We start from the raw sequence: 18,517 nt of genomic DNA on the forward strand, positions 1-18,517 counted from the left end.
ATCTTAATTAAACTCAGGCTGTACAAACTTTCTTTATTGCCGTTAAAAGAGGGCTGGCTCCAGCATGAGATCACTTTGCTTGCACGTCCCAGTCCCTAGATTCAATCTGTACTCATCCCACTCAGTGGGAAGGAATCCAGTAACAGGTGACAAGAAATAGCACACTGGCAGCCGGCTGCGAAGCGCGGGGTGGGCACAGGAGGACATGCAGGGCTGCTCAGCCGTCCACCTGACCGGCGACCATGTCGGACATCAGGGACGGGTTCAGGAGCTTCCCCGCCATCACGCACTACTGGTTTGCTGCCACAGTCGCGGTCCCCTTGATCGGCAAGCTCGCTATTATCAGCCCGGCCTACTTCTTCCTCTGGCCCGAAGCCTTCCTCTATCGCTTCCAGATATGGAGGCCGTTCACTGCCGCCTTTTATTTCCCCGTGGGGCCTGGAACTGGATTTCTTTATTTGGTCAATTTAAATTTCTTTTATCAGTATTCTACACGGCTTGAGGCAGGAGCTTTTGACAGGAGGCCAGCAGACTATTTATTCATGCTTCTCTTCAACTGGATTTGCATTACTATTACTGGCTTAGCCATGGATATGCAGTTGCTGATGATTCCTCAAATCATGTCAGTACTTTACATCTGGGCCCAACTGAACAGAGACCTGATTCTATCATTTTGGTTTGGAACACGAATTAAGCCTGTTACTTACCTTGGGTTGTCCTCGGATTCAACTATATCATTGGAGGCTCGGTCATCAATGAGCTCATTGGAAACCTTGTCGGACATCTTCATTTCTTCCTGATGTTCAGATACCCAATGGATTTGAGAGGAAGGAATTTCCTGTCCACACCTCAGTTTTTGTACCGCTGGCTACCCAGCAGGAGAGGAGGGGTGTCGGGGTTTGGTGTGCGCCCTGCAAGCATGAGGCGAGCTGCTGATCAGAATGGCGGAGGCAGGAGACACAACTGGGACCAGGGCTTCCGACTTGGAGAGCGGTGAGGAGCAGCCCTGGCCTGCTCACCAGCCATGCTAAGCAGATGACAGTCTCCTCCCAGTGCTGGGCATGCTTAATGGCCGAGCTCTTGCTGCCGCTCGTGGACCTGACCCACGCTGAATGTAGTCTTTTGGTACAAGACACATTTTTAAATCCCGAAGGAAAGTACAAGTGTTCCTCAAGTTTCATGATTCTCATTCAAGTCCTTTCTGCTGTGAAGAACAAATGTCAGCTGTGCAGAGTTCAGAACTGACTCATGTTGTGGTGCCTTCTCCTCTCCCCTTCCATATGCATAATGAAGTGGGCAAGCGGGGCTGATGAGCCAAATCCTGTCAGAGGGCCCTCTCCTCTCTCATGTCCCCGGAGCTGCAGCTAGCATTGTCCACAGAAGGATTTTGCCTTTGACAAACTTACTGACTTGCCAAAGCTTGGTCACAAAGAGCTGGCTCACACATGGTCCTTGGCCATCACTGCAGGACTGTGACGGTAGGGAGAAGACTGGATCAGCAGAGGAAGAACTTTCTCCGCTGTGGGGCCTCATCAGCCTGTCAGCAGTGCCGCCATTGCTGCCTTTCACATATTTATACACAAAGGACCTCTGAGTCAGTGAGGGCCAGGACTGGGAGTAAGGAGGGTTAGGACTTGTTGCTCCGCCCTCCTATCCCTCTGAGCTGAGCGATCAAAACCATAGTGGAGTTGCTCCTGACACAGGGGATGAGTTTAAACGTGGTCCCTTGTGTTTCTTCATGGGGTGAACTGGCCTTGTGTGCCCAGAGCAGCTGTACTGTGCTGTGCTGTGTTAGGAGGTTCCTGATCACATGGCCAGACAGACACACGTCCCTGGAGGCACTGATTCCATTTGGTCCTCATTGCGGATGTGTGTTCGCTCAGTTGGTGGAGGAGAGAGGTTCAGACTCTAAATTTTTAATTAATTGTTTTTTGGACCATGCCTTTTCTGGTCAAGTGTTTATGATAATGCTAAGTGAAGTACCTCTTCAGATGGGTGTCAGTCAGTTTTTAAGGCTAATGGAGGCACATCTGAACAGGTCGCTCATAATTAGAGGTTCCAATAGCTTTAGGATCATTTGCATTTGAAGGTCTTCATTACCTTGGGTCATGCATGTATACACTTTGTGAATCAGACCTGCTCACTTTTTAGAGGTGGGCTTTTACCAGCAGAGCTCAGCTTATCACTAAATAAAGTGTTCTGAAGGCTCCAGGGCTTTATACAGTTACTTTATGCTTTTATTCTGGAATCAGGCTGTTGGCTGCAGTGGGACGGGGCCAGTATGCTCTGAAGGCTTTTGATACTTTGGTTTTTCCTTTGAGGAAATGTGCCCAAACAGGGTGACTTACCCTTCTCTGCTCACTAAAACTGTGATGTGTATTATTTTAGGAAGTGGGAGTTTGAAAAAGAGCTCCCCCTTTCTCATGTGACCCTCTCCATATTTAATTTATATGATAAACTATTGAGTGGAGAGAGGCTGATCCTGAACCACCTGGTTCTCCTGCTGACCTGAGGCTGTGATAAAGGTGTGTCTGTCAGATTCAGGAAGGACTGCCATTTGAGTGAGCAGGAGATTGTGCTTCGTCCTGGTACCAGGCTGGCTCCTGAGAGCACTGACTTTTCTAAGGATCTGCAAGCACAGAGAGCTTTTCTGTACAGGGAAAATGGTCATAAGATTCTTCCTCCTGGACAGGATTGGGAAGCTGATAATTTTATTACCATGCTTGGATTACTAGTCCTTCCAAGATAGTTTTACCAAAGTGAGCTGTTTGAGTGTTGACTTCAGAAGGTAAGAATTTACAGTGGGTTCTCTTTATGAATGTGAAAAAAAAACCCTTATTTTGTACAGACAGCTTTCCTTTTTGTAACTAATCCTTTTTACTGGTAAACATTGTAAATTAAAATGTGCAACTTGAAGGCTGTCTGTGTTAAGTTTCCATACCTCTGCTATGGCGTGTTCACGATGTAATTTATGTTATTTTCTTCACTGGATTGGTTTTATGTGACCGCCAGTAGTTTTTGACTAGCAGGACAGCAGGCATTTTTGTATGTGATTGGTATTCATGTATTAGAGAATGTCTGAATTCCTGGAAGAAATTGGTACTGAGTTTTCCTCTGTGTGCGCATGCACGTGCTTGAGGGGCTGTGGGGGTGCAGGGGGTTGGGGGGGGGGAGATGGTGTGTGAGTGCCTGTGTGTCAGAGAGAAAACGGCTGAGCGTGCGCGAGTTGGGTTTTGGTAACTAGCCTAGACTGTCTGCAAACTTGGAATCTTCTTGCCTCAGCCCTTCAGGTTCCGGAATTAGGCATATTCCACCAAATTGGCTTGGTTTTATTTAATGAAGCAGGGTGTTTACAGGTTTTAAATTAGGAGTAGAGCCGACAGTGCTATGCTTTATAGCATTTCTCTAGCTTTCACCCATGAGTGTGAGTTTTGGAACTCTGGAGTTAGATTAACCATTTCTTTAGGTAAGAACACCAGACAAGAACACACATGCCAAGTTTTTGTTAAAGGGAAGCCGTTTGAGTATGGCTTCCTGGCCTTGTGATGCATTCATTCCAAGATAGGTCAACACCAGGAAGCAGAGCTGTGCACCTTTGTCTTAGTAGAGAAATAAGGGGATGATAAGAAAAAGACAGGACATTGCAGTCTCCGGGTAGGTGAGCTTCCGTTTGGATAGCTAATAATGGGCAGTGTCTTCACTGCCAACTGTATGTGAGGTCCCTTGCCATTTTACGTTTTCAGTAGCAACAGTACTGGATAATGAAACTTGCTCGCCCTTGGGGAAAGGCACAGGTCTTTTTGGACTTCTTGCAGGTAGTGTCTTAGAGGCCTGGCTTAGGCAAGCTTGCTTGCTTTATCTGCTGGATTTATTTGCTTTCCAGAGTGGCTCTGGATTGGGATTGGGGTGACAACAGGGTACGTGCCCAAATCGGTTGTTATGTTTGCTCTCATATGTCCTAAATATTAACGTCTGGATTCAGTTTTATTCCATTTTGAATATTTTAAGACTCTGTAGTTTCCTTTCTGCTTCATGATGAGAATCATTTGGGATCAGAGGGGAGAAATTGTCTTGTCATGCCCTTTTTATGTGTTTTTAAACTTCCTGGTGATTTAGTTGGCTTTGGGAACCAATGTTTAAACCAACTTCCTTTTCTTTTATTAAATGTGTTATTTTGATAATTTAAAAAAAAGAAATAGCATACTGGCAATATTCTGTTTATATACTTCTATCAAAAACTCTCACATTTTATATTGTTGTATCAGTTAAAATTGCATATGTTTGTAAATAAAAATTTTAGAATAACCTAAAAATTATGCCTCAACAAGATATTTAAAAAAGAGCTTTGTTTGCTTTCATGTATGAGAAACTTCACACTAAGCAGAACTAGGACAAAATGAAGCTCAATGACCCCATTAAAGACACAGACTCTTCTTCTTTTTCTCTCTTTTTCTTAAACAACAAAATGTGATAAAACAACATACCGTTGGTTGGTTGTGTTTTTTCAGATCAGTACTATTTGCTTTCATCCCAGGTCCCTGGGATATCTGGCCTGGTTCTTGGTTACCAAGGCACTGCTGGGTATGGACTCTGTTTCATGGAGTGGGTCAGTGGATCAAATAAGTATTGCTTGGCTGCTCTCACAGGCTTTATTCTACCATTGCCCTAGCATATTCTGCACACAGAACAGAATCGTAGATCAGGTTTGTGGCTGGGTTGGTGTTTATGTTTCCCTTTTGGTAGCCAGAAGAGTATCTTCCTGTACCATCTCCATGTTTATCATGTTGTGCACACGTCACTTTCAGCAATCAGGACTTGCTGTGCAGAATAACCTGCTGTCTTGGAGACAGCCTGGGTTGTTTGGGGATTTCCATAGAAACAGCCTGGGTTGTTGGGGATTTCCATAGGACCCCTTTGGCCAACAATCAATTGGATGAAACCCAATCCCAGCTCTAATAGCGTCATTTGGGCCACTTGGGGATTTGTCTCCCCCATTACTTGAACACTTCATTAGGATCACCTTTGTATATTTTAGGAAATTTCCACTGCATTAGGTTCCATACTGCTCCTCAAATGCTCGACTCCAGCAGTCTCTTTCTGCCTTCTCTCCCTCAATGCCGTCTTTCCTCCCCGTCCCAGTTCATTTTCATTCATGTCCACATTCAACTTCAGTCGGCCCACAGAACCTATTCACTTTCCCCCTCCAGAGAGATCAGTGAGGCTACAGTTGCCTAAGTCTTCTGTCATCATAAAATGTGATTTTTAAATCCAAATCTTGCTTTTCCGGGGAATTTGGAGATCCAGTATTTTCTTTGCTCAGAGAACTGGGCTCTGATGATGCCAAGTGGTCTTGGTTACTGTTGCTTAGGTTCCTGTACTAGCCTCTCTCCATCAGGTTGGCTCTGGTGTTGTCCTGTCTGGCTGTCTCTGACAGTAGCTTGACCCTCCTGTAGGCCTGTGTGTCAGCACTCCTGGAGACTTGCTTTCTTTCAGCCGGATCTGTGAACATGGGGTGCTCCTGAGTTGGTGTGACCTGAATCCTCCTGGCACAGAAGAGGAGGTCACACCTCTGCTCTCAACTCTGAGGTCACACCTGGTGACTGGATTTCAGCTCTAAGCCCAGGCAATGGAAGTGTCCCGCCCCTGACTGCTCCCAGGTCCCTTCGCGCAGAGGGCACAGATGGCACTAGGCAATTTCCTCTTGTGTCAGGAATATGGGCAGAAAGTAGTTGTGTCCTCTGACTGTCAGGATTGACTGTACTTCTGAGGGTCCAGCTCTCTACCCCACAGGATTTGGGTGCAGGGTGCTGTGGGACTGATTCAGATCAGTTCTGGACATAGGCAGAAGCCAGCAGCTTCCTAACACTGACTACTCTTGTATTCCTGTTTCCAGAGGATACAGAGGCAATATCCAGATGCTTCTTTACAATGTCTCCAAGGTCCCCAACAGAGAAAGCAGCCTATTGTCAAAGGCAGAAACTTTAGTATTGATCTTAGGTCCAGAATGTCCTTAGCAGTAAAGCCTTCATCGAGGATACAGTAGTCAAACTCTTTCTTAGTAAAGCTGATCATGGTTCTCAATGTGCTTAGAAAACCTAGAGATGGAATTAAATTATCGCCAGCTCTCACAAGGTCACCTTGTCCAAGAGCTCTGAATGTTGTCTCCTCGGAGTGGTAGAAACACTCCCAGCACAGGGACACTGCTGGCTGGACCCATGGAGAAGCCAATACCATATCCTGAGGAGCACCTGGCCCTCTGCATCCAACTGCACTGTCAGCAGCCTCTTAGAGTCCTCTGCAGACCCAGACCTGAGGTGACTCCTAGCTGCTGGCTGAGGAGTGATGGTGGCAATGGCTACAGGGACTGACCCCAAGGCAACTCTTTTTTTTTTAATTTTTTTTATTATTAACGTGAGTATTTCTTATATACATTTCGAGTGTTATTCCCTTTCCCAGTTTCCTGGCAAACATCCCCCTCCCCCCTCCCCTTTCTTATCGGTGTTCCCCTCCCCACCCTCCCCCCATTGCCGCCCTCCCCCCATCAGTCTAGTTCACTGGGGGTTCAGTCTTAGCAGGACCCAGGGCTTCCCCTTCCACTGGTGCTCTTACTAGGATATTCATTGCTACCTATGAGGTCAGAGTCCAGGGTCAGTCCATGTATAGTCTTTAGGTAGTGGCTTAGTCCCTGGAAGCTCTGGTTGCTTGGCATTGTTGTACTTTTGGTGTCTCGAGCCCCTTCAAGCTCTTCCAGTTCTTTCTCTGATTCCTTCAACGGGGGTCCTATTCTCAGTTCAGTGGTTTGCTGCTGGTATTCACCTCTGTATTTGCTGTATTCTGGCTGTGTCTCTCAGGAGCGATCTACATCCGGCTCCTGTCGGTCTGCACTTCTTTGCTTCATCCATCTTGTCTAATTGGATGGCTGTATATGCATGGGCCACATGTGGGGCAGACTCTGAATGGGTGTTCCTTCAGTCTCTGTTTTAATCTTTGCCTCTCTCTTCCCTGCCAAGGGTATTCTTGTTCCCCTTTTAAAGAAGGAGTGAAACATTCACATTTTGATCATCTGTCTTGAGTTTCATTTGTTCTAGGCATTTAGGGTAATTCCAGCATTTGGGCTAATAGCCACTTATCAGTGAGTGCATACCATGTATGTCTTTCTGTGTTTGGGTTAGCTCACTCAGGATGATATTTTCCAGTTCCAGCCATTTGCCTACGAATTTCATAAAGTCGTTGTTTTTGATAGCTGAGTAATATTCCATTGTGTAGATGTACCACATTTTCTGTATCCATTCCTCTGTTGAAGGGCATCTGGGTTCTTTCCAGCTTCTGGCTATTATAAATAAGGCTGCAATGAACATAGTGGAGCACGTGTCTTTTTTATATGTTGGGGCATCTTTTGGGTATATGCCCAAGAGAGGTATAGCTGGATCCTCAGGCAGTTCAATGTCCACTTTTCTGAGGATCCTCCAGACTGATTTCCAGAATGGTTGTACCAGTTTGCAATCCCACCAACAATGGAGGAGTGTTCCTCTTTCTCCACATCCTCGCCAGCATCTGTTGTCCCCTGAGTTTTTGATCTTAGCCATTCTGACTGGTGTGAGGTGAAATCTCAGGGTTGTTTTGATTTGCATTTCCCTTATGACTAAAGATGTTGAACATTTCTTTAGGTGTTTCTCCGCCATTCGGCATTCCTCAGCTGTGAATTCTTTGTTTAGCTCTGAGCCCCATTTTTTAATAGGGTTATTTGTTTCCCTGTGGTCTAACTTCTTGAGTTCTTTGTATATTTTGGATATAAGGCCTCTATCAGTTGTAGGATTGGTAAAGATCTTTTCCCAATCTGTTGGTTGCCGTTTTGTCCTAACCACAGTGTCCTTTGCCTTACAGAAGCTTTGCAGTTTTGTGAGATCCCATTTGTCAATTCTTGATCTTAGAGCGTAAGCCATTGGTGTTTTGTTCAGGAAATTTTTTCCAGTGCCCATGTGTTCCAGATGCTTCCCTAGTTTTTCTTCTATTAGTTTGAGTGTGTCTGCTTTGACGTGGAGGTCCTTGATCCACTTGGACTTAAGCTTTGTACAGGGTGATAAGCATGGATCGATCTGCATTCTTCTACATGTTGACCTCCAGTTGAACCAGCACCATTTGCTGAAAATGCTATCTTTTTTCCATTGGATGGTTTTGGCTCCTTTGTCAAAAATCAAGTGACCATATGTGTGTGGGTTCATTTCTGGGTCTTCAATTCTATTCCATTGGTCTATCTGTCTGTCTCTGTACCAATACCATGCAGTTTTTATCACTATTGCTCTGTAATACTGCTTGAGTTCAGGGATAGTGATTCCCCCTGAAGTCCTTTCATTGTTGAGGATAGCTTTAGCTATCCTGGGTTTTTTGTTATTCCAGATGAATTTGCAAATTGTTCTGTCTAACTCTTTGAAGAATTGGATTGGTATTTTGATGGGGATTGCATTGAATCTGTAGATTGCTTTTGGTAAAATGGCCATTTTTACTATATTAATCCTGCCAATCCATGAGCATGGGAGATCTTTCCATCTTCTGAGGTCTTCTTCAATTTCCTTCTTCAGTGTCTTGAAGTTCTTATTGTACAGATCTTTTACTTGCTTTGTTAAAGTCACTCCGAGGTACTTTATATTATTTGGGTCTATTATGAAGGGTGTCGTTTCCCTAATTTCTTTCTCGGCTTGTTTCTCTTTTGTATAGAGGAAGGCAACTGATTTATTTGAGTTAATTTTATACCCAGCCACTTTGCTGAAGTTGTTTATCAGCTTTAGTAGTTCTCTGGTGGAACTTTTGGGATCACTTAAATATACTATCATATCATCTGCAAATAGTGATATTTTGACTTCTTCTTTTCCGATCTGTATCCCCTTGACATCCTTTTGTTGTCTGATTGCTCTGGCTAGAACTTCAAGAACTATATTGAATAAGTAGGGAGAGAGTGGGCAGCCTTGTCTAGTCCCTGATTTTAGTGGGATTGCTTCAAGTTTCTCTCCATTTAGTTTAATGTTAGCAACTGGTTTGCTGTATATGGCTTTTACCATGTTCAGGTATGGGCCTTGAATTCCTATTCTTTCCAGGACTTTTATCATGAAGGGGTGTTGAATTTTGTCAAATGCTTTCTCAGCATCTAATGAAATGATCATGTGGTTTTGTTCTTTCAGTTTGTTTATATAATGGATCACGTTGATGGTTTTCCATATATTAAACCATCCCTGCATGATTGGGATGAAGCCTACTTGATCATGGTGGATGATTGTTTTGATGTGCTCTTGGATTCGGTTTGCCAGAATTTTGTTGAGTATTTTTGCGTCGATATTCATAAGGGAAATTGGTCTGAAGTTCTCTTTCTTTGTTGTGTCTTTGTGCGGTTTAGGTATAAGAGTAATTGTGGCTTCGTAGAAGGTATTCGGTAGTGATCCATCTGTTTCAATTTTGTGGAATAGTTTGGACAATATTGGTATGAGGTCTTCTATGAAGGTTTGATAGAATTCTGCACTAAACCCGTCTGGACCTGGGCTCTTTTTGGTTGGGAGACCTTTAATGACTGCTTCTATTTCCTTAGGAGTTATGGGGTTGTTTAACTGGTTTATCTGTTCCTGATTTAACTTCGGTACCTGGTATCTGTCTAGGAAATTGTCCATTTCCTGAAGATTTTCAAGTTTTGTTGGATATAGGTTTTTGTAGTAAGATCTGATGATTTTTTGAATTTCCTCTGAATCTGTTGTTATGTCTCCCTTTTCATTTCTGATTTTGTTAATTTGGACGCACTCTCTGTGTCCTCTCGTTAGTCTGGCTAAGGGTTTATCTATCTTGTTGATTTTCTCAAAGAACCAAATTTTGGTTCTGTTGATTCTTTCTATGGTCCTTTTTGTTTCTACTTGGTTGATTTCAGCTCTGAGTTTAATTATTTCCTGCCTTCTATTCCTCCTGGGTGTATTTGCTTCTTTTTGTTCAAGATCTTTTAGGTGTGCTGTCAAGCTGCTGACATATGCTCTTTCCTGTTTCTTTCTGCAGGCACTCAGCGCTATGAGTTTTCCTCTTAGCACAGCTTTCATTGTGTCCCATAAGTTTGGGTATGTTGTACCTTCATTTTCATTAAATTCTAAAAAGTTTTTAATTTCTTTCTTTATTTCTTCCTTGACCAGGTTATCATTGAGTAGAGCATTGTTCAATTTCCAAGTATATGTGGACATTCTTCCTTGATTGTTATTGAAGACCAGTTTTAGGCCGTGGTGGTCTGATAGCACGCATGGGATTATTTCTATCTTTCTGTACTTGTTGAGGCCCGTTTTTTGACCAATTATATGGTCAATTTTGGAGAAAGTACCATGAGGAGCTGAGAAGAAGGTATATCCTTTTGCTTTAGGATAGAATGTTCTATAAATATCCGTTAGGTCCATTTGGCTCATGACTTCTCTTAGTCTGTCTACATCTCTGTTTAATTTCTGTTTCCATGATCTGTCCATTGATGAGAGTGGGGTGTTGAAATCTCCCACTATTATTGTGTGAGGTGCAATGTGTGTTTTGAGCTTTAGTAAGGTTTCTTTTACGTATGTAGGTGCCCTTGTATTTGGGGCATAGATATTTAGGATTGAGAGTTCATCTTGGTGGATTTTTCCTTTGATGAATATGTAGTGTCCTTCCTTATCTTTTTTGATGACTTTTAGTTGAAAATTGATTTTATTTGATATTAGAATGGCTACTCCAGCTTGCTTCTTCTGACCATTTGCTTGGAAAGTTGTTTTCCAGCCTTTCACTCTGAGGTAGTGTCTGTCTTTGTCTCTGAGGTGTGTTTCCTGTAGGCAGCAGAATGCAGGGTCCTCGTTGCGTATCCAGTTTGTTAATCTATTTCTTTTTATTGGGGAGTTGAGGCCATTGATGTTGAGAGATATTAAGGAATAGTGGTTATTGCTTCCCGTTATATTCATATTTGGATGTGAGGTTATGTTTGTGTGCTTTCATTCTCTTTGTTTTGTTGCCAAGACGATTAGTTTCTTGCTTCTTCTAGGGTATAGCTTGCCTCCTTATGTTGGGCTTTACCATTTATTATCCTTTGTAGTGCTGGATTTGTAGAAAGATATTGTGTAAATTTGGTTTTGTCATGGAATATCTTGGTTTCTCCATCTATGTTAATTGAGAGTTTTGCCGGATACAGTAACCTGGGCTGGCATTTGTGTTCTCTTAGGGTCTGTATGACATCAGTCCAGGATCTTCTGGCCTTCATAGTTTCTGGCGAGAAATCTGGTGTGATTCTGATAGGTCTGCCTTTATATGTTACTTGACCTTTTTCCCTTACTGCTTTTAATATTCTTTCTTTATTTTGTGCATTTGGTGTTTTGACTATTATGTGACGGGAGGTGTTTCTTTTCTGGTCCAATCTATTTGGAGTTCTGTAGGCATCTTGTATGCCTATGGGTATCTCTTTTTTTAGGTTAGGGAAGTTTTCTTCTATGATTTTGTTGAAGATATTTACTGGTCCTTTGAGCTGGGAGTCTTCACTCTCTTCTATACCTATTATCCTTAGGTTTGATCTTCTCATTGAGTCCTGGATTTCCTGTATGTTTTGGACCAGTAGCTTTTTCCGTTTTACATTATCTTTGACAGTTGAGTCAATGATTTCTATGAAATCTTCTGCTCCTGAGATTCTCTCTTCCATCTCTTGAATTCTGTTGGTGAGGCTTGTATCTACAGCTCCTTGTCTCTTCTTTTGGTTTTCTATATCCAGGGTTGTTTCCATGTGTTCTTTCTTGATTGCTTCTATTTCCATTTTTAATTCCTTCAACTGTTTGATTGTGTTTTCCTGGAATTCTTTCAGGGATTTTTGCGATTCCTCTCTGTAGGCTTCTACTTGTTTATTAATGTTTTCCTGTGTTTCCCTGAGGGAGTTCTTCATGTCTTTCTTGATGTCCTCCAGCATCATGATCAAATATGATTTTGAAACTAGATCTTGCTTCTCTGGTGTGTTTGGATATTCCATGTTTGTTTTGGTGGGAGAATTGGGCTCCGATGATGGCATGTAGTCTTGGTTTCTGTTGCTTGGCTTCCTGTGCTTGCCTCTCGCCATCAGATTATCTCTAGTGTTACTTTGTTCTGCTATTTCTGACAGTGGCTAGACTGTCCTATAAGCCTGTGTGTCAGGAGTGCTGTAGACCTGTTTTCCTCTCTTTCAGTCAGTTATGGGGACAGAGTGTTCTGCTTTCGGGCGTGTAGTTTTTCTTCTCTACAGGTCTTCAGCTGTTCCTGTGGGCCTGTGTCTTGAGTTCACCAGGCAGCTTTCTTGCAGCAGAAAAGTTGGTCTTACCTGTGGTCCCGAGGCTCAAGTTTGCTCGCGGGGTGCTGCCCAAGGGCTCTCTGCGGTGGCAGCAACCAGGAAGACCTGTGCCGCCCCTTCCGGGAGCTTCAGTGCACCAGGGTTCCAGATGGCCTTTGGTGTTTTCCTCTGTCGTCCGAGATGTATGTACAGAGAGCAGTCTCTTCTGGTTTCCCAGGCTTGTCTGCCTCTCTGAAGGTTCAGCTCTCCCTCCCACGGGATTTGGGTGCAGAGAACTGTTTATCAGGTCTGTTTCCCTCAGGTTCCGGAGGTGTCTCAGGCAGGGGTCCTGCCGCTCCTGGGCCCTCCCCCACGGGAGCCCAGAGGCCTTATACAGTTTCCTCTTGGGCCAGGGATGTGGGCAGGGGTGGGCAGTGTTGGTGGTCTCTTCCGCTCTGCAGCCTCAGGAGTGCCCACCTGACCAGGCAGTTGGGTCTCTCTCTCACCGGGTCTGGGAGCAGAGAGCTGCTGTGGGCCCGGGATCCGCGGGCGTGGGACCTCCAGCAAACACAGGACGCGCCTGGTCCTAGATGAACTATGCCTCTGTGTGTCCCGATCTCACCAGGCAGCTCTCTTGCAGCAGACAAGTTGGTCTTACCTGTGGTCCCGAGGCTCAAGTTTGCTCGCGGGGTGCTGCCCAAGGGCTCTCTGCAGCGGCAGCAACCAGGAAGCCCAAGGCAACTCTTTTAAGGAGAACATTTAATTGGGACTGGCTTGCAGGTTCAGAGGGTCAGTCTATTATCATCAAGGAGGGAACATGGTGATACACAGGCAGGCATGGTACAGGAGAAGCTGAGAGTTGCACATCTTCATCTGAAGGCTGCTAGCAGAATACTGGCTTCCGGGCAGCTAGAATGAGAATCTTATAACCCAAGCACACAGTGAAAAACCTATTCCAACAGGGTCACACCTTCTAATGCTGACAGTCCCTTGGCCAAGCATATACAAACCATCACACCCATCTCAGGCCTAAGTCTCTTTACTACTGTAGCTGAGCTGCCTGAGTTTCCTTGAGGCTAGACACTATAGTCACTGGTTTTTAGCACCTCAGCAGGGGACAGAGGAAAGTAGCCTTTATTCTCTGTCTGCAGGAGCTGTGCAGCTCTAACTCCCTGTTGGTGAAGGCTCAGGAGAAGGGACACCTTGACAAGTCATTTTAACCTTTATTTATAAGGTCTCCATTTATAACTTTATTCAGGTCTCCAAAAAGTTTCTACAAAAGTTTGCCTCCAAAAAGTTCGCTTAAAAAGTTCTCTTTGCTCTCTTCCTCATATTTCCTTTCCTCTTGCTCTTATATCACAATAATTTCCTTACTCTCAAGGCCTTACTCTCAACACTATGCCTTTACTTCTAAGTTCTTCTTGAGTTCTGTTCTGTTCGGTTCAGTTCTGTCTAAAAAGCTTTCTCTCTCTTTGACCTCAGCACTTGTATATCTTTCTGAATACATCATCACATGATAAAAAGTTCACCACAAGTTTGCACACGAATTCAAATCATAAGTTGAATAATAAGTTGATAACAGGGAATGTTTATATGCATATCCGTTGAGGAATTATCAGGATAACCTGTCATCATCTGTCAAAGGCTCTACAGGTTCATGGAGAGAGTTAAAAGCTGTAATTTTTGGGGCTGGGGATTTAGCTCAGTGGTAGAGCGCTTACCTAGGAAGCACAAGGCCCTGGGTTCAGTCCCCAGCTCCGAAAAAAAGAACCAAAAAAAAAAAAGCTGTAATTTTTGTGACAAAGGAATTAGTGGAATTTCCTATAGGCAAATCCAGTCAATTTTTTATATTCAGTCCTTCCACCTATAGTAAATCACTCATTCCCTTTTTATGAACTTTGGTTAATTGGTTTATACCCTCTTTGAATGGGCTCTAATTTGTAGATTCCTGCTTGGTATTGCAGAAGCAATTAACTCATGACACTTTAAGCATGGCAGAGTTCTCAATGCAATTTTGATTACCAGAAAGAACATAATAGCAGTCCTATTGTAAAAAAGCTTAAAATTACTAATCTAGCAGGGAGACAAATAACCCTATTAAAAAATGGGGTTCAGAGCTAAACAAACAATTCACAGCTGAGGAACGCCGAATGGCTGAGAAACACCTAAAGAAATGTTCAACATCTTTAGTCATAAGGGAAATGCAAATCAAAACAACCCTGAGATTTCACCTCACACCAGTCAGAATGGCTAAGATCAAAAACTCAGGTGACAGCAAATGCTGGCGAGGTTGCGGAGAAAGAGGAACACTCCTCCATTGTTGGTGGGGTTGCAGACTGGTACAACCATTCTGGAAATCAGTCTGGAGGTTCCTCAGAAAATTGGACATTGAACTGCCTGAGGATCCAGCTATACCTCCTTTGGGCATATACCCAAAAGATGCCCCAACATATAAAAAAGACACGTGCTCTAGTATGTTCATCGCAGCCTTACTTATAATAGCCAGAAGCTGGAAAGAACCCAGATGCCCTTCAACAGAGGAATGGATACAGAAAATGTGGTACATCTACACAATGGAATATTACTCAGCTATCAAAAACAATGACTTTATGAAATTCGTAGGCAAATGGTTGGAACTGGACAATATCATCCTGAGTGAGCTAACCCAAACACAGAAAGACATACATGGTATGCACTCATTGATAAGTGGCTATTAGCCCAAATGCTTGAATTACCCTAGATGCCTAGAACAAATGAAACTCAAGACGAATGACCAAAATGTGAATGTTTCACTCCTTCTTTAAAAGGGGAACAAGAATACCCTTGGCAGGGAAGAGAGGGGCAAAGATTAAAACAGAGACTGAAGGAACACCCATTCAGAGCCTGCCCCACATGTGGCCCATACATATACAGTCACCCAATTAGACAAGATGGATGAAGCAAAGAAGTGCAGACCGACAGGAGCTGGATGTAGATCGCTCCTGAGAAACACAGCCAGAATACAGCAAATACAGAGGTGAATGCCAGCAGCAAACCACTGAACTGAGAATAGGACCCCCGTTGAAGGAATCAGAGAAAGAACTGGAAGAGCTTGAAGGGGCTCGAGACCCCATATGTACAACAATGCCAAGCAACCAGAGCTTCCAGGGACTACCTAAAGACTATACATGGACTGACCCCGGACTCTGACCTCATAGGTAGCAATGAATATACTAGTAAGAGCACCAGTGGAAGGGGAAGCCCTGGGTCCTGCTAAGACTGAACCCCCAGTGAACTAGACTGTTTGGGGGAGGACGGCAATGGGGGGAGGGTGGGGAGGGGAACACCCATAAGGAAGGGGAGGGGGGAGGGTATGTTTGCCCGGAAACCGGGAAAGGGAATAACACTCGAAATGCATATAAGAAATACTCAAGTTAATAATAATAAAAAAATTACTAATCTAATTTTAGGAATTCTTTTACAATCATCAATAAGAAGCAATAAATCATCTATTTGTCTATACAACATCACCCCAATACAATACATCTTCATTGTTCTATGGTGATCTGCTCAAAAATGGGCTAAAGAGCATGACAGATACAGAGGCAGATGCTCGCAGCCGAGCATTTAGCTGAGAACAGGGTCCCCAACAAAGGAGTAAGAGAAAGGATTGAGGTAGTTGAAGGGCTTTGCAACCCCATAAGAACAACAATACCAACAACCCAGAGCTCCCAGGGCCTAACCCACCATCCAAAGAGTATACAAGTACAGAACCACAGAGCCAGTGGCATATGTAGCAGAGGATGGCCTTGTTGAGCAGCAATGGAAGGAGAAGCCTTTAGTTTTGCCAAGGCTTGATGCCCCTGTATAGGGGAAAATAAGGTCAGGGAGACAGGTAGGGTGGGTGGGTGGGTCGGTCAGTAGGTGGGTGTGGGAACACCTTGTAGAATAAGGGGAAGGTGGAGGGATAGGGAGTTTTGTGTATAGGAAACCAGGAAAAGGGATAACATTTGAAATATTACAAAAGCCCTCACTGGGGAGAGGAGAGCAGCTACGGTGCACTGAGCCCCAACTGCCAGGTAGACTCCCTTTGCTCAAGACTTTGACATGAGGAGTCCACCTCGAACTTGCCCTGGGACTGCTGCTGGCACTGGTGCTGGCACTATGGGCTTGGTTCAGCCCGATTAGGAGCTGAGCGAGTGGCAGCCCAAGAACAACTATAGCTTCCAGTACGATCAAGAGGTCTTCCTGGGCATGGAGGTCTCCAAGATCTTTGATCAGCTAAGACTGGATGAGAGCAAGGAGAGGCTGGGGAAAATTGCTGATCAAATTGACAGAGATGGAGATGGCCTTATTACTACCAAGGAGCTGAAAGTTTGGGTGAAATGGGTAAAGAAAAGACATCTACAATAATGTGGCTAAAGTCAGGAAGGATTATGTTTGGGATATAGACAAAAAGATCTCCTGGGAAGAATACGAGCGGCCATCTATGGCTAGTACCTGGGAAACCATGCTGAATTCCAAGACAGCTCTGATCATCATACCTTTAAATGTTGCTGCCATGAGATTAATGGAGGTTTAAGGCTTCAGACCTTGATGGCGACCTGACAGCTACTCAGGAGGAGTTCACTGCCTTTCTGCAACTGGAGGAGTTTGAACATATGAAAAAGATTGTAGTTCTGGAAACCCTGGAGGATATCAATAACAACGGGGATGGTTTTGTGGACCGTGATGAGTACATTGTGGACATGTTTTCCCACAAGGACCATGGCCCTGAGCCAGACTGGGTTTTGTCTGAATGGGAGCAGTTCAATGATTTCTGAGATCTGAACAAGGATGGGAAGCTGGACAAAGATGAGATTTGCCACTGGATCCTCCCTCAGGACTATGGCCATGTGCAGGCTGAGACCCAGCATCTGGTGTATGAGTCAGACAAAAACAAGGATGAGATGCTAACCAAGGAGGAGATTCTAGACAACCGGCACATGTTTAGGGAAGCCAAGCCACCAATTACAGGGAAGATCTTAGCAAAAATCATGATGAAGTTTGAAAGACACTCATCCCCATCTAGCCAACAGTCACAGGCTTACTGCGAATGTTCTGGGTGGTTGTTAGAGTTGTAAATGTATAGAATTTTGTCCCTAAACCTTGAAATTATACCTCATATTGGAGTAAAAATTATTTTTCTCTCCATATTTACTGGAAAACAGCCAACCCTATTTATTCCAGTAGGATTTCCCCTGAAGCACATTAAACTCTTCACAAATTGCACGTCTCTGAGGGCTATAATGCTACAGCATGATTTCCTTCAGTTTTTCCCTACCTAATTAATTAATTAATGGGCAAGAAATCATGAAAGCGTTCAGTAACTCAAGGTGGTTGGTGGGGACACTGTACAGAATAATCACTATGTATTTGAATTATTAAATTTTGGGTTTTCTTAGTTGCCACTTTTAAATGATGGTGAGGGTAAAGGCTTGAAGGACTCAATGTTATATTGAGTCCTGTGTCAGCCAACCATGTTATTTCAAATTCATTATATTTAGAGCTGTTATTGTGATTGGTACATACTTTTGTGCATTTTACTGTATGGACCTGCTAATGTGCACAATAAGCCCACATCTTTGTGGTTTTGTTTTTCTTTGTTTTGATACAAAGAAGCAGAGTTCCCTGCACTCAAATCCTGTCAGAAGTGTGGCCACTCCTGAGAAATCAGAGGAGACTACCCTCTGCCCACATTCCATACCCAAGAGGGAATTGCCTAGTGCCAACTGTCCCCCTGGGTTCAAGGACCCAGGAGCAATCAGGGGCAAGACCCTTCTCATTCCTGTCTGTGGCTGACAGTCACCAGGAGCACCTAAACACGTGAGATGGAGCATGTGTTCTAAGAAAAGGCTGAAAGAAAATAGGAAAACAGTTCTAAAAGAGTGCAGACATAGAGGGCTACCAGAGGATCAAGCCACTCTAAGAAACATCAAAACAAGCAAACACCAGAGACAACCCAATGGCTAGAGGCAAGCTCAGGACACTTAGGAACAGAAACCAAGCCTACTTGTTATCATCAGAGTCCAGTTCTCTCTCGAAAGGTAGTACTGGATCCAAACACACCAGAAAAGCAAGATTTAGATTTAAAAATCACGTTTTATAATAATGATGGAAGACTTAAGGAGAACATAAGTAAGTCCCTTAAACAAAGGTAGGACAACCCAAGTAAACAAGCAGAAGCCCGTATAGAGGAAACACAAAACTGCCTGAAAGAATTATAGGAAAACA

At 43.8% G+C, this 18,517-nt stretch overlaps 2 pseudogenes; both read left to right on the forward strand.

The window, feature by feature from the left end:
- Positions 1–242: 242 nt before the first annotated feature.
- Positions 243–1,177, forward strand: Derl1-ps2 (derlin 1, pseudogene 2; annotated as a pseudogene).
- LOC148003293 (reticulocalbin-1 pseudogene) lies at positions 1,069–17,294 on the forward strand (annotated as a pseudogene).
- The last annotated feature ends 1,223 nt before the right edge of the window (positions 17,295–18,517 follow it).

This window comes from Rattus norvegicus, chromosome 9 (assembly GCF_021556685.1).
Source record: "Rattus norvegicus strain SHRSP/BbbUtx chromosome 9, alternate assembly SHRSP_T2T, whole genome shotgun sequence".
In the NCBI taxonomy this organism is placed as follows: Eukaryota; Metazoa; Chordata; class Mammalia; order Rodentia; family Muridae; genus Rattus; species Rattus norvegicus.